The sequence below is a fragment of the Aquarana catesbeiana genome, linkage group LG02, assembly GCF_042186555.1.
Source record: "Aquarana catesbeiana isolate 2022-GZ linkage group LG02, ASM4218655v1, whole genome shotgun sequence".
NCBI classification, from domain to species: domain Eukaryota; kingdom Metazoa; phylum Chordata; class Amphibia; order Anura; family Ranidae; genus Aquarana; species Aquarana catesbeiana.
Window position 1 is genome coordinate 445,311,173 of NC_133325.1, and position 15,199 is coordinate 445,326,371.

Sequence of the window (15,199 nt, forward strand, 5' to 3'; positions counted from 1 at the left end):
TCAAGCGAACATGACAATACATCACCAATTCTGGGTCCTTAAAACATCCATCCTTTGAGCCAATGGGAGGGACTATCAAGGAGCCGGACCCAGAGGATCCGGAAACCAGAACTCCTGCTTCTCTTTTGAGAGCAACAAGACACTCATGAAGGGCTTTGTTCATCACTGGGCAAGCCTTAGATGGGGTTTGTACTACCAAACATCTTCAGCTGTAGTGATGAGGCTCTGGAAATTACTTAAAGAGTCAATGCATTGCGCCAAGTCCCATGCACCCTTGACCATTGTAAGAAGCATGCATCAGTAATTGTGCACCACGCTAACGAGGTGCTTGGCCCGGAGGCCATAAAGAAAGGTGACTGTTTACCTGATTTCCTGTGGTTACTCAAGAACTATGAACTAATGTGTTGCAAGCTTTTGGCCTAGAAACAGTCTCTGGTGTTCTTTTTCAGGATGATTAGCAATCCCATTAGAACCACACACTTTTACCCTTTTTGTTTTCTGTTCTAACTTGTCAAGATCTAATTGAATCTTAAATGTTATTTTTATCTAGTCTGCCCTGAGTCGTTGCAGTCTCCTGGTGGCCTTTGGTCAGAGGAGCACCTTCTTGTAGAAGCAGCATGAATGCATACTCATGGTTGCCTTCCTGAAAACGTCATAATTCTATTTTTTTTCACATTTTGTAAGTTAATTTGATATTGCTACACAATAGATTCTAACAATAACATTAGCCTGAGTCACAACACAACATCAGCAGGAGGGGAGTGTCAGCCTGCTGCAGAGAGGTCTAGAAAAGAATATATTAATAATGGTGTGTTTGGTTCTTCTAAATGTTTGCAACATAGTCAAATTCAGTAATGTATTCCTTTAAAAAAAGTGCAGAAGATCAAGGACTACTGTTTCCTTCTGGGGTATGTAAATTCACTTTAAATTACACACATTTCTTTTGTCCTTAACTCTCTGGGCTAATTGTATTTTTCTTCTGGACCTTCAGGAAGTCCACAAATTCAAGCATTAACACTGGAAGTAGACTTGCATTAAATTTCCGTAAGACTATAATGTTTACTACTTTTAGATTTTTGATTTGTGTGACCCATTTCAAGAGCCTAAAGCTGAACTCCAGGCAAAAAGACTTTTATTTGAGTATATCCCTCAATAGCCTAACACCTTTACAAACCAAGATATCACTGTGCCGTACATAGCCTGTGTAGAGAGTAAACTTGTGGGAGGGAACCAGGAGGCCTCACTTAGGGCCAGGACAAGGGCTGCCCTGGGCACTGTGGTATCATGTGAGGTGGGGGGGCACCACAAGGAGATTTGGGGAGGGACTTGTGTTGGCAGGGTGAATTTGAGGGGGTGGCAGGGGGTAAGAATTGTTCCAGGAGGGGCAATTTTGGGAGGTGTTCTAGGAGTGGTTATTTTGGGGGATTTGTATTGGAAGGGGGGGTGGGGGAAGAGTATTTTTGCTAGGATGAAGGATTTGGGAAATTTTGTGCTAGAAAAGGTAATATAGTAGAGGGGAGTGGGGATTTCTGCTAGGAGGGGAATTTGCTTGGGGCAGGGGAGATTTGTGCTAGTAAGAATGATTAGGGGTATTTTTGCTAGGAGGAGAAGTTTCTGTGTGTGTGTGGGGGGGGGATTTGTGCTTGATGGGGAAATTTTGAGGGCTAGAGGATTTGTGCTAGGAGGGGCAATTTTTTTTTTGGGGGGGGGATTTGTGCCAGTAGGGGGCTTTCAGCAGGGGGGCGGATTTGTACTGGGAGAAAGGGGGGATTTATGCTTAGGGGTAAGCATGCAGATTAGTGCTTGAGTTTTTTTTTGTCGGAGGGGATTTTTGCTGACACATGATCATACATCTTGGGGGGAGGCACAATTTAGCATGTTCGCCCTGAGCTCTAGATGATCTTGTCCTGGCACTGGTCTCACCCACTACAGGCTGCATGCAGAACACTACAGGAAGGGGCGGAGACAAGACCAGTCACCCTGCACAAGGAGAGAGACAGCAGCACTGACCAGTCTTTATTAAAGGAAACTCCTGCACAGAGAAAGTGTCACACTGGATTACTGCACAGATCTGGAAGAAATACACAAATTCAAGGAAGAATACAAGACTCTTGTATTTAAACAATATTTGCTTGTCCTGGAGTTCAACTTTAATGTAGTATATCACACACATGGGAAAATGTCTTGTAATATCTTGTAAACTTTAATGTGTCACACATGCTAAAAAAGAAAACAGTTGGCTAAAATGTGTTGCTACAAAGATGTGCAGGATATGGAGCAAAAATCTAATGTCAATGCAGGGAATCTGTTAATTGAAATTGATACCATGGCTAGTAAAAAATTTGCAATGTAAATGCAATATAATACCTGATCAAGCTATCACTGAAAGTAATAGGGGAAAAAGCAAAGCAGTTTCAAACTGGACACAGGTGCACAAGTAAATGTGATACCATTGAATGTTTTTTCAGCAGAAAAAGCTTTCAGAGCTACTTAATTTCAACAAATTAGACTTTATAGATTTGGTGGTAACAGCTGGATATTAAAGGCATACACTTTGATTTGACTACAATTGTAACAAAAGTTAAGGTTTTCCATAGGCTATTCCAGTGCTTGGAGCTCAGAGGTTTATGGGCTTAAAAATAATGGTTGGTTTTTCCCTCATGAATATACACTTACTCTTTTCTACCTCTGTCTCTCTGGGAAGGAGCTATCTATAGTGATCACACTATGACCACTCATCCTACTCTTACCATAGCCTTGCTCACACTATTGCTCCCTCCCTTCACCCCCTCTTTTCTACCTTTCTATACCCTTAACGTATCCAAGACACTCTTAAAAGTTGACCGTTCCAGTTCCCAGTTGTTAACTGGTCACAAACTCAATTACACCCTACCAAGTCAATGATTGTAGACAGTTACTATAGACTTAATTGATGTTTGTATTTGAAGCCGTCCATACCTATCACCTCCTTCTGTAAATCCTCATCTTCTATCAAATGATGTAACAATAAGTTCACTTATCTGTTTATTACCATATCTATGCAATCTTTTGTCGGTTATTATTGAATGTTTGTACTCTTGTTTTCCCTTATCTTTTATATGTTAATAACATTTTTGACAGAAAAAAAAAAAAAATAATAGTTGGTGATGGTATTTTCTCACAATTTCAATATATCTATCTCTCTATCTCTCTATCTATCTATCTATCTATCTATCTATCTATCTATCTATCTATCTATCTATCTATCTATCTATCTATCTATCTATCTATATATATATTACAGGTAACTGTGGAATGAGTTCATCATAAAGACAAATATTGTACAGTGCCTTGAACAAGTATCCATACACCTGGAAATTTTCCACATTACAACCAAAAAACTTAAATGCATTTTATTGGGATTTTTATGTGATAGACCAACACAAAGTGGCACATAATTGTGAAGTGGAAGGAAAATGATAAATGGTTTTAAAATGTTTTTAAAAATAAATATTTGAAAAGTGTGGCATGCATTTGTATTCAGCCCCCCTGAGTCAATACTTTGTATAAGCACCTTTCACTGCAATTACAGCTGCAAGTCTTTTTGGGTATGTCTCTACCAGCTTTTGCACATCTAGAGAGTGCCAATTTTCTGACCAGCTTCCCTTTCCCTACTAAAGATGTGTTCAGGGTGATGGGCAGTGTTAGTTTTCCACCACACATAGCGTTTTGCTTTAAGGCCAAAAAGTCAATTTTGGTCTCATCTGACCAGAGCACCTTCTTCCACATGTTTGCTGTGTCCCCCACATGGCCTCTTGCAAACTACAAATGGGACTTCTCATGGCTTTCTTTCAACAATGGCTTTCTTCTTGCCACACTTCCATAAAGGCCAGATTTGTGGAGTGCACTACTAATCATTGTCACGTGAACAGATTCTCCCACCTGAGCTGTGGATCTCTGCATCTCCTCCAGAGTTACCATGGGCCCTTTGCCTGCTTCTCTCATTAATGCTCTCTTTGCCCGGCTTGTCATTTTAGGTGGACAGCGATGTCTTGGTAGGTTTGCAGTTGTGCCATACTCTTTCCATTTTCGGATGATGGATTGAACAGTCCGTAAGATGTTCAAAGATTGGGATTTTTTTTATAATCTAACCCTGCTTTAAACTTCTCCACAACTTTATCCCTAATCTGTCTGGTGTGTTCCTTGGCCTTCATAATACTGTTTGTTTACTAAGGTCCTCTAACAAACCTCTGAGGCAGGGGTCTCAAACTGGCGGCCCTCCAGCTGTTGTGAAACTACAAGTCCCATGAGGCATTGCAAGGCTGACAGTTACAAGCATGACTCCCACAGGCAGAGGCATGATGGGACTTTAGTTTTGCAACAGCTGGAGGGCCACCAGTTTGAGACCCCTGCTCCGAGGGCTTCACAGAACAGCTTTATTTATACTGAGATTGAATTACACACAGGTGGACCTAATTATTTTTTTTTTTTTTAACAGAATAGAGTTTTATTGAACAATAAGACAGTACAAATTGAGAAGGAGTTATACAAAGGAATATCACTAAATACAGATACAGGATTTGCAATAACATGTTTATGTTTCTTCGTATGTGTAATCAGTTGTTAATACAACATCCTATTGGGTAACCAAGGGGTCTATGAGGTTTACACGTTCTAAAACAGGTGGGGTAACTGCAAAATCATACACTTGAAAACCGAGGCACAGAGGGGTCGGGAAGTTCCCTCCTGAGTGATAGTATTACGTCCTCAGGTCTCCAGCAGAGAGAAGGGGAAGGTGGAAGGGGAAATGTGGAGAACTGGGCAGGAGCAGGAGGGGATGTGGGAGGGGGGGGAGGGGGGGCGGGGAGGGGGACGGCGAGGGGGGGTGGGGGAGGGAGAGAGGGGGAGGGGAAAAAACACCATCCATAACAACACTTTTTCATAATCAGTACGTCTGTTACCCCTCCTCCCTCCTCCCTGATCTCCCCTTCTTCTTTCAGCCTCCTCACTCCAACCTCCTTGAATCTTAGCAAAGATAGGTGACCTACATCTGTAGGTCACAACCCATTATACTATCTGGATCACAAGTGTTCGTTCTCCTAAAAGGGGCCATGGACCCCTGACAGCGTTCATCCACATGTATTTACCCAATTTGACCATATTTTGTCGTATTTCTGTGGGCAATTTCTACTTTCGTAGGTAAGCCTGTACAGGGGCAATACACCATTGATCGATTTTTCCCAGGCTGCTATAGTTGGGGTTTCCTTTTGTTTCCACCTAAGGAGTATTTCTCGTCTAGCGTAGAATAGGGAGTATGTAAGGCAGAGTTTAACATAGCGATCTCCCTCTATGTCCTCCAAGTGACTCAGTAGCATAGTAAGGGGGTTGAGCGGGATTTTGGTTCCACATATGTTACCTAATATATCCGCCACTGAAGTCCAGTAAGGGCGCAACTTAATGCATGACCACACTGTGTGAAAAAAGGAACCCACCTCTACACCACATCTGTTACAGTTGGGACTGAGTCCCGGGTATATGTTAGCCAGTCTTTGTGGCGTGTAGTACGCCCTGTGGAGGAATTTTAGTTGAACAAACCTATCTCTAGCTGCTATCATAGTGGGGATGAAAGTCGTCAGGCACTCTTCCCATTCCTCCTCCCCCATAGAGGGGATATCAGCTTGCCACTTTACCATTGACCTAGTTGTTTTAACATCGTGTGCCACTGTGAGGTGCATGTAAAGAGTTGAGAGAGGTTTGTCCAGCATTCCCGAAATTAGGACACGTTCTATCGGGTCTGGTTCGAGGATTACCTGGGAGGGGAACTGTGCTCTAAGAGTGTGGTGTAGCTGCCTATATCTAAAGAAAAAGGTTTGCGGCAACGCATGGCTCAGCCTCAACTCCCGGAACGGAATTATACCCTCCCTGCAAATAACATGTTTTAATTTGACAATCCCTTTTTTGGCCCAACTTGCCGGGTCTGGGATAGTCAGGAGGTGGGGGAGCATGGGATTAGCTCATAGTGGGGTGTGCGGGGAAATGGAGGACTCCCCTATGAGGGCGGCTCTGGATGATCTCCAGACCTGAATGGTGGCCCTCATAGGGCCTGTAACCTCGACTCCAGCCTTTACCCCCCTGTATGGTAAATTAGACAGGGCTGCATAGGAGCCCACTATGGCTGCCTCAAGGGTGACTGCTGGGTTAAGTTGGGGTTGCGCGAACCACCACCTCACCGTTACCAAGACAGCGGCCCAATAGTACATCTGGAAATTGGGCAGTGCCAGGCCACCACTGGACAAAGGGAGGTAAAGTATGTTCTTTGCAACTCTCGGGGATTTTCCTGCCCAAATGAAGGAGACCACTATGCTTTCCATCCGCCGAAAAAATGACTTGGGGATTATTACGGGAGTGTGTCTAAAAAAATATAAAAATTTCGGGAGGTAAACCATTTTTAGGAGATTTCCCCTCCCCACTGGGGTCAGCGGGAGAGATTTCCATGTGGAGCATTTCTGTTGGAGTTGAGAAAGTAGCGGGAAGACATTCTTGTCGAGGTATCCTGCAGGATCCCCACTAGGGATGAGCTTCGAGTTCGAGTCGAACTCATGTTCGACTCGAACATTGGCTGTTCGCAAGTTCACCGAACAGCGAACAATTTGGGGTGTTCGCGGCAAATTCGAATGCCGCGGAACACCCTTTAAAAGTCTATGGGAGAAATCAAAAGTGCTAATTTTGAAGGCTAATATGCAAGTTATTGTCATAAAAAGTGTTTGGGGACCTGGGTCCTGCCCCAGGGGACATGGATCAATGCAAAAAAAAGTTTTAAAAACGGCCGTTTTTTCAGGAGCAGTGATTTTAATAATACTTAAAGTCAATCAATAAAAGTGTAATATCCCTTTAAATTTCGTACCTGGGGGGTGTCTATAGTGTGCCTGTAAAGGGGCGCATGTTTCTTGTGTTTAGAACAGTCTGACAGCAAAATGACATTTTGAAGGAAAAAACTCATTTAAAACTACCCGCGGCTATTGCATTGCCGACAATACACATAGAAGTTCATTGATAAAAACGGCATGGGAATTCCCCAAAGGGGAACCCCGAACCAAAATTAAAAAAAAAAAATGACGTGGGGGTCCCCCTAAATTCCATACCAGGCCCTTCAGGTCTGGTATGGATATTAAGGGGAACCCCGGCCAAAATTTAAAAAAAAAAATGACGTGGGGTTCCCCCTAAATTCCATACCAGACCCTTCAGGTCTGGTATGGATTTTAAGGGGAACCCCGCGCCAAAAAAAAAAAAAAAAACGGCGTGGGGTCCCCCCAAAAATCCATACCAGACCCTTATCCGAGCACGCAACCTGGCAGGCCGCAGGAAAAGAGGGGGGGACAAGAGTGCGGCCCCCCTCCCTCCTGAACCGTACCAGGCCACATGCCCTCAACATTGGGAGGGTGCTTTGGGGTAGCCCCCCAAAACACCTTGTCCCCATGTTGATGAGGACAAGGGCCTCATCCCCACAACCCTGGCCGGTGGTTGTGGGGGTCTGCGGGCGGGGGGCTTATCGGAATCTGGAAGCCCCCTTTAACAAGGGGACCCCCAGATCCCGGCCCCCCCCCTGTGTGAAATGGTAAGGGGGTACATAAGTACCCCTACCATTTCACGAAAAAAGTGTCAAAAATGTTAAAAATGACAAGAGACAGTTTTTGACAATTCCTTTATTTAAATGCTTCTTCTTTCTTCTATCTTCCTTCATCTTCTGGTTCTTCTGGCTCTTCTGGTTCTTCTGGTTCTTCCTCCGGCGTTCTCGTCCAGCATCTCCTCCGCGGCGTCTTCTGTCTTCTTCTCCTCGGGCCGCTCCGCACCCATGGCATGGGGGGGAGGCTCCCGCTCTTCTCTTCTTCTCTTCTTCTTTTCTTCTTTTCTTCTCTTCTTCTTCATTTTCTTCTCTGGGCCGCTCCGCAATCCATGCTGGCATGGAGGGAGGCTCCCGCTGTGTGACGGCGCTCCTCGTCTGACAGTTCTTAAATAACGGGGGGGCGGGGCCACCCGGTGACCCCGCCCCCCTCTGACGCACGGTGACTTGACGGGACTTCCCTGTGGCATTCCCCGTGACGTCACAGGGAAGTCCCGTCAAGTCACCGTGCGTCAGAGGGGGGCAGGGTCACCGGGTGGCCCCGCCCCCCCCCCCGTTATTTAAGAACTGTCAGACGAGGAGCGCCGTCACACAGCGGGAGCCTCCCTCCATGCCAGCATGGATTGCGGAGCGGCCCGGAGAAGAAAATGAAGAAGAAGAGAAGAAGAGAAGAAAAGAAGAAAAGAAGAAAAGAAGAAGAGAAGAAGAGAAGAGCGGGAGCCTCCCCCCCATGCCATGGGTGCGGAGCGGCCCGAGGAGAAGAAGACAGAAGACGCCGCGGAGGAGATGCTGGACGAGAACGCCGGAGGAAGAACCAGAAGAACCAGAAGAGCCAGAAGAACCAGAAGATGAAGGAAGATAGAAGAAAGAAGAAGCATTTAAATAAAGGAATTGTCAAAAACTGTCTCTTGTCATTTTTAACATTTTTGACACTTTTTTCGTGAAATGGTAGGGGTACTTATGTACCCCCTTACCATTTCACACAGGGGGGGGGCCGGGATCTGGGGGTCACCTTGTTAAAGGGGGCTTCCAGATTCCGATAAGCCCCCCGCCCGCAGACCCCCACAACCACCGGCCAGGATTGTGGGGATGAGGCCCTTGTCCTCATCAACATGGGGACAAGGTGTTTTGGGGGGCTACCCCAAAGCACCCTCCCAATGTTGAGGGCATGTGGCCTGGTACGGTTCAGGAGGGAGGGGGGGCCGCACTCTCGTCCCCCCCTCTTTTCCTGCGGCCTGCCAGGTTGCGTGCTCGGATAAGGGTCTGGTATGGATTTTTGGGGGGACCCCACGCCATTTTTTTTTTTTTTTTTTTGGCGCGGAGTTCCCCTTAAAATCCATACCAGACCTGAAGGGTCTGGTATGGAATTTAGGGGGAACCCCACGTCATTTTTTTTTTTTAATTTTGGCCGGGGTTCCCCTTAATATCCATACCAGACCTGAAGGGCCTGGTATGGAATTTAGGGGGACCCCCACGTCATTTTTTTTTTTTTTAATTTTGGTTCGGGGTTCCCCTTTGGGGAATTCCCATGCCGTTTTTATCAATGAACTTCTATGTGTATTGTCGGCAATGCAATAGCCGCGGGTAGTTTTAAATGAGTTTTTTCCTTCAAAATGTCATTTTGCTGTCAGACTGTTCTAAACACAGGAAACATGCGGCCCTTTACAGGCACACTATAGACACCCCCCAGGTACGAAATTTAAAGGGATATTACACTTTTATTGTTTGACTTTAAGCATTATTAAAATCACTGCTCCTGAAAAAACGGCCGTTTTTAAAACTTTTTTTTGCATTGATCCATGTCCCCTGGGGCAGGACCCAGGTCCCCAAACACTTTTTATGACAATAACTTGCATATAAGCCTTGAAAATTAGCACTTTTGATTATTCATGTTCGTGTCCCATAGACTTTAACGGTGTTCGCATGTTCGAACGAACTTTTTTCCTGTTCGCATGTTCTGGTGCGAACCGAACAGGGGGGTGTTCGGCTCATCCCTAATCCCCACCTACTCTCACTCCCAGGTATTTAAGTTCCTGTGTCCATTTTAAAGGGGTACCAGTGTCTACCAGGGGCATTGTTGGACTTAGGGGGAAGAGGACTGACTTATTCCAATTGATTCTGATTCCAGAAAAGTAACCAAATTTGTCAATTATTGCTAGGGCTGATTTTAGGGAGTCAGAGGCATCCGCCAAGTATAAAAGGGAGTCATCAGCATACAATGAGAGTTTCTCCACCAAAGGACCTACACGTATTCCCTTGACCGAGTCATCCGCCCGCAGAAGGGCCGCAAGGGGCTCCAATGCCAGGGCGAACAGCGCCGGGGAGAGCGGACAACCTTGTCTCGTGCCTCTCCCCAGCGTGAACGCCCCGGAAAGTGTCCCATTGGTGCGGATTCTGGCAGTTGGGTGGGAGTAAAGCATTCCGAGCCATTTTAAAAACTTGGGTCCGAACCCAAATCTACCGAGGACCTCCCAAAGGTAGCCCCACTCGATCGAGTCGAAAGCCTTCTCGGCGTCGAGTGAGGCCACCACTCCCCGTCCATCCGAGGGGGCCCTCGCTATATGGGTGTGTAAGCGCCGGATATTTATGTCTGTCCCCCTCCCAGGCATAAATCCCGTCTGGTCCGGATGAACCAGAGCTGTAATGACCGAATTGAGTCTGTTTGCCAGAATTTTGGCGAGAATTTTTGTGTCTACATTAAGTAGAGATATGGGACAGTAAGATGAACAAAGGGTGGGGTCCTTTCCGGGCTTAGGAATGACAATTATTACTGCCTCATGCATGGAGTCTGGGAGGCGTGTTTCCTCCAATGATTCGGCAAACAGTGTTTGGAGTTTAGGGGCAAGTTGTTCGGCATAGAGTTTATAAAACTCCACCGGGAAACCGTCCGGTCCCGGTGTCTTCCCTGTCTGCATCATTTTCATGGCCTTGTATATTTCCTCGACTTTAATGGGGCTATCCAGCTTAGCAGCATATGTTGGGGTAAGAGTTGGAATGTCAACCCCATCTAGGTATGCGGTGAGTTCCTCCCTTTCATAAGACACTCTAGAGGTATATAGAGACTGGTAAAAGGAGGTGAATTCTCGGTTAATTTCAGCTGGGGTGGACAGTAGTGAATTATCTGGTGCTCGGATTTGACCTATGGTCATTCCCACTGTCTGTTCCCTGGAGAGCCATGCTAAAAGGTGACCCGTCTTTTCCCCCTGCTCGAATACTTTTTGTGTTTGGTGCAGGAGCCTCTTCTGTGTGAGAGATGTCCTCAGCAGGAGAGTGTCCCGCAGAAGGGACTGCAGCCTGGTATAGGACTGTGGACTCGGTGACCTGATATATGATGCCTCCTGTCTTGACGTCTCTGCTTCTAGGCTTGTGAGTTCCTCCCTACGTGCACGACGGACCTTGATGATTATTTTCTGGTATTGTCCCCTAGAGAATACCTTAAAAGCATCCCATACGGATGAGGCTGAGGCTGTACCCGCATTTATCCCCCAGAACGAATCCAGTTCCTCTCTGTATTTCGGTTCCACCTCCACATCCGAGACCCAATACCTCGACAGTCTCCAAAGCCTGTCTGAGGGGGCCAGCGAAAGGTCCAACTCTAGGAGGAGTGGAGCGTGGTCCGAAATACCCCGGGGAAGGATCTCAACCTCACGAACCTTAGGAAGAACCGGACTGCCCGCGTAGACAAGGTCAATGCGGGAGAAGGTTCTATGGGAAGCAGAGTGGCACGTAAAAACTCTGTCCTGAGGAAATTTCCATCGCCACAGGTCAACAAGGCCATATGTGTCAGCCCAGTCCGCAAGCCCCCTCTGGGTCGTACCAGCAGGAGACAACCTGTCCAGGTTTGCATCCGGGACAAGGTTAAAGTCTCCCAGGAGGACCACATTATCAGTGGAGAATTCAGCTATCTTCGATGTAATTTGGTTTAAAACCTGGAGGGAGGCCGGAGGGGGGACGTAAAGGCCCACTATCACCCAGGGAACATGATGGATCAGCGCATGAATTACCACAAATCTACCATTAGGGTCCAGAGCCAGGTCAAGGAGCCTGAAAGGGAGCGATTTAAGGATTAAAATGCTTACCCCTCTGGAAAAGGTGGAGTAGGTCGAATGGTAGTGGTAGCCCACCCACGGCTTCTTAAGGGACAACGTCTTCTTACCAATCAGATGTGTCTCCTGGAACACACAGATGTGAGGGCGGTAGGACTTAACAAATTGAAATACCAAAGACCTTTTTATAGGTGAGTTGAGTCCTCTGGTGTTCCAGGAGATTATCCTAAGGGAAGACATCTAAATGACTAGTGGGTAATTTAGGAGGACCATTTTGCAAAAAGCATTCCCCGACCCGGCTCTCAGACCCATCCAGGTTCACACAGGAGACTGAATTCCATAGTTCCATGCCATTAGTAAATAACAACCGTACTGTCTTATACCATAAAAAGAAAAAAATGAGAAGCAAACATAAACAATAGAGGCAACACAGGGTCTGCAACGGCAGACCAAGATAACCGGTAAATTCCCCCCCCACCCCGCCCATCCCCCAATACAGCAGGAGGACATCTCTCCCCAGATAGAAACAAGAGCTATCTAGCTCAACTTGAGGGCACTGTGCAAAAGGCGCACTTTCTTTTTTACCGATATGCGTATAACAGTCCGGTAGAAAAAATAGAAACAAAAATAAAAAAGGAGGATTAACTTGTGTAAATCACCCGGATCCCCGGGGGCTCATTCTTCAAACCCGGGGGGAGTTAAATAAAACATGCTGAGATAACAAAGTCAAAAGTCTCCCCCCAGATTAGTACTGCTGAATCTGGCTAAAGTTCCTGGTTTGGATTGTCAGCATAGTGATGAATTCGGGCTTCCCATCAGCCTCCAATCGTGCACAGCAGAAAGTCAAGTTCTCTAGGTTGTATGGCCTCCTATCCCCCAGGGTGGGAGTGTGATGCGGCTGAGGTTGACATTAAGGGGTGGAAGCAACCGTGAGGCTCCAGAGTCCATGACCAACGTCTCCCCCCCCCGCACCCCACCAGCACCCCACGAAGAGGAAAGGCCACATCAGAGGCACGCCCACCCAGAGAGGTCAGAGGGAAGCCGCTGCCACCGACTCCCCCCTCCCCGAAAAAGCGGGAGCGAACTATCATGCTTGCCCGGAGGATCAGTTCAAGGGCCAGTCCTGGTAGAGAAGTAATCGCAAACCATAGTCTCACCTTCCTCAGTAGGAATATAGGAGGACGGGGGGAAGGGCGTGCATTCGCCATACCCCCGCCAAAGCCGTGCTGTTGAGATCCCTGCAGCGCATTAACTTCCTCTTACTTGAGGCTTATTGACCAGGTTCAGGTTTGGGAGCTTGAAGTGTAGACCAGCAGTACAACATAAAACAAAAGTTGCAACGTACCGTGTGACGGTTCAGTTAGGTAGCGATTCAGCCCACGTTGCGGCATCTCTTGGAGAGGTGAAAAAATGGACACGTTCCCCGTCTTGGATGCGTAGCTTCGCAGGGAAAAGCATGCTATATTTTATACCTTTCTGGCGTAGCATGCCTCGCACATGGTCGAATGCTTTTCTTTGGCGCTGCGTCTCCACCGTATAGTCGGGCAATATAAGCAATTTCCCGTTTGCAAATTTCAGCTCGCCCTGTATTCGGGCTGCCCGCAGCACGGTGTCCTGGTCCCGGTAGTGTAGCAGCTTGAATATAAAGGTGCGAGGTGGACTGCCCGGGGGTCCTCTGGTAGCTGGGATGCGGTGGGCTCTTTCAATAGAAAAGTGTGGGGAAAACTTAGCCCGGGGAAGCAAGGATGGAAGTAGGCCCTCAATGAAGCCCACCGGATCTTCTCCCTCTGCCCCCTCCGGGAGGCCGAGTACTCTCAGGTTATTGCGCCTGTTGCGGTTCTCAGCGTCTTCCGCTCTGTGCTCCAGGTGTTTTACATTCAGTTGTAACGCTCGGATGTCTGCATGTTGTTCCCTCAGGGTGTCCTCAGTGTCCGATACTCTTCTTTCCACTTCCGTCATCCGCTCCCGAAACTTATCCATATCTCTGCGGATAAGCGCCGTCTCGGTCTGAACATGCTCTATCTTTTTGGTCAGAGCAGCCTGACAAGTGGAGATTGCCGTCATGAGGGCCTCAAATGCCGCCGAGCCCGCTTCTATGACCCCCGGAGGCGGCGGGTCTGTCTGAGTTTCCATGTGCGAGGCCTCATGGGGAGTAGGCCACGACGTGTGTCGGGCGCTTACAGGGGTGGCAGCGTTCGATTTTGTCCCTGCTTTTCTGCCTGCGGGCATCGCCCGAGCCTCCTCCCAAACAGCCACCTAAAGGGACGTGCAGGATGAGCCTTTTACACCAGGATTCGCTCAGGATGTTACTGCCGGAGAGGAGAGCGAAGTTAACAAGCGACCGCTCTCTGCGCCATCCTGGACACGTCCCCGGACCTAATTATTAATTTAGTGACTTCTGAAGGCAATTGGTTCCACTAGATTTTAGTTAGGGGTATCAGAGTAACGGGGGCTGAATACAAATGCATGCCACAACTTTTCAGATATTTATTTGTAAAAAATTCTATTACATAAAATCTCAATAAAATACATTTACATTTTTGGTTGTAACATGACAAAATGTGGAAAATGTTAAGGGGTATGAATACTTTGCACTGTATATGCTCCAGCTTTGTTAGAATGGATGCAGTCACAACCACAAAAACACTGTATTGACTGTGAATCCAGTTTCTACCACTTAAAGACAAGCGGTCTACTGATGCAGCATTGCATATATAAATGCATTGAATTATGCCCAATTTTACTATTTCAGATTATAAATATGAAACATCTCAAAAACCACACAGCTAATGACCCTCAACTGTTGGCATTAATAACTGCATGCTAAAAGGTTGGCCAAAGTCAGTATTATTGTTCTTTAATTGTGCAAGAGTCTGGATATTTTTGGTAATCATGGATGTTTGGCTCTATATTGCATAATACAACATTTATGGAATTTTTATTGAAAAAAAAAATGGTAAGTGAGACAAATGGAAATTGTAAAAGAGGGGTCCAAAATATATTGTGCTGGCCAGGGATGAATGCACAAACTGAGGAAATGATCTTAACTAGTCACTAGCAAACTAGTCACTAGCAAATGTGCTTGGGTTTCAATTTATGGGCTGTTCCTGAAACATATTGAAAATTCCAGGAAATTGATCATTAACCACTTGCTTACTGGGCACTTAAACCCCCCTCCTATCCAGAACAATTTTCAGCTTTCAGCGCTGAAGCACTTTGAATGACAATTGCGCGGTCATACAACACTGTACCCAAATTACATTATCATTTTTTCCCCACAAATAGAGCTTTCTTTTGGTGGTATTTTATCACCTCTACGGTGTTTATTTTTTGTTTAAAAAATGTAAAAAGACTGAATTTTAAAAAAAAAATAATATTTTGCTGTAAAAAAATTAAAACAGGTAATTTTTCTCCTTCATTGATGTACGCTGATGAGGCGGCACTGATGGGCACTGATGAGTGGCAGTGATGGGCACTGATGGGTGGCAATAATGGGCACTGATCTGTTACACTAGACAGCACTGCTAGGTGGCACTGATTGGCACTACTGGTG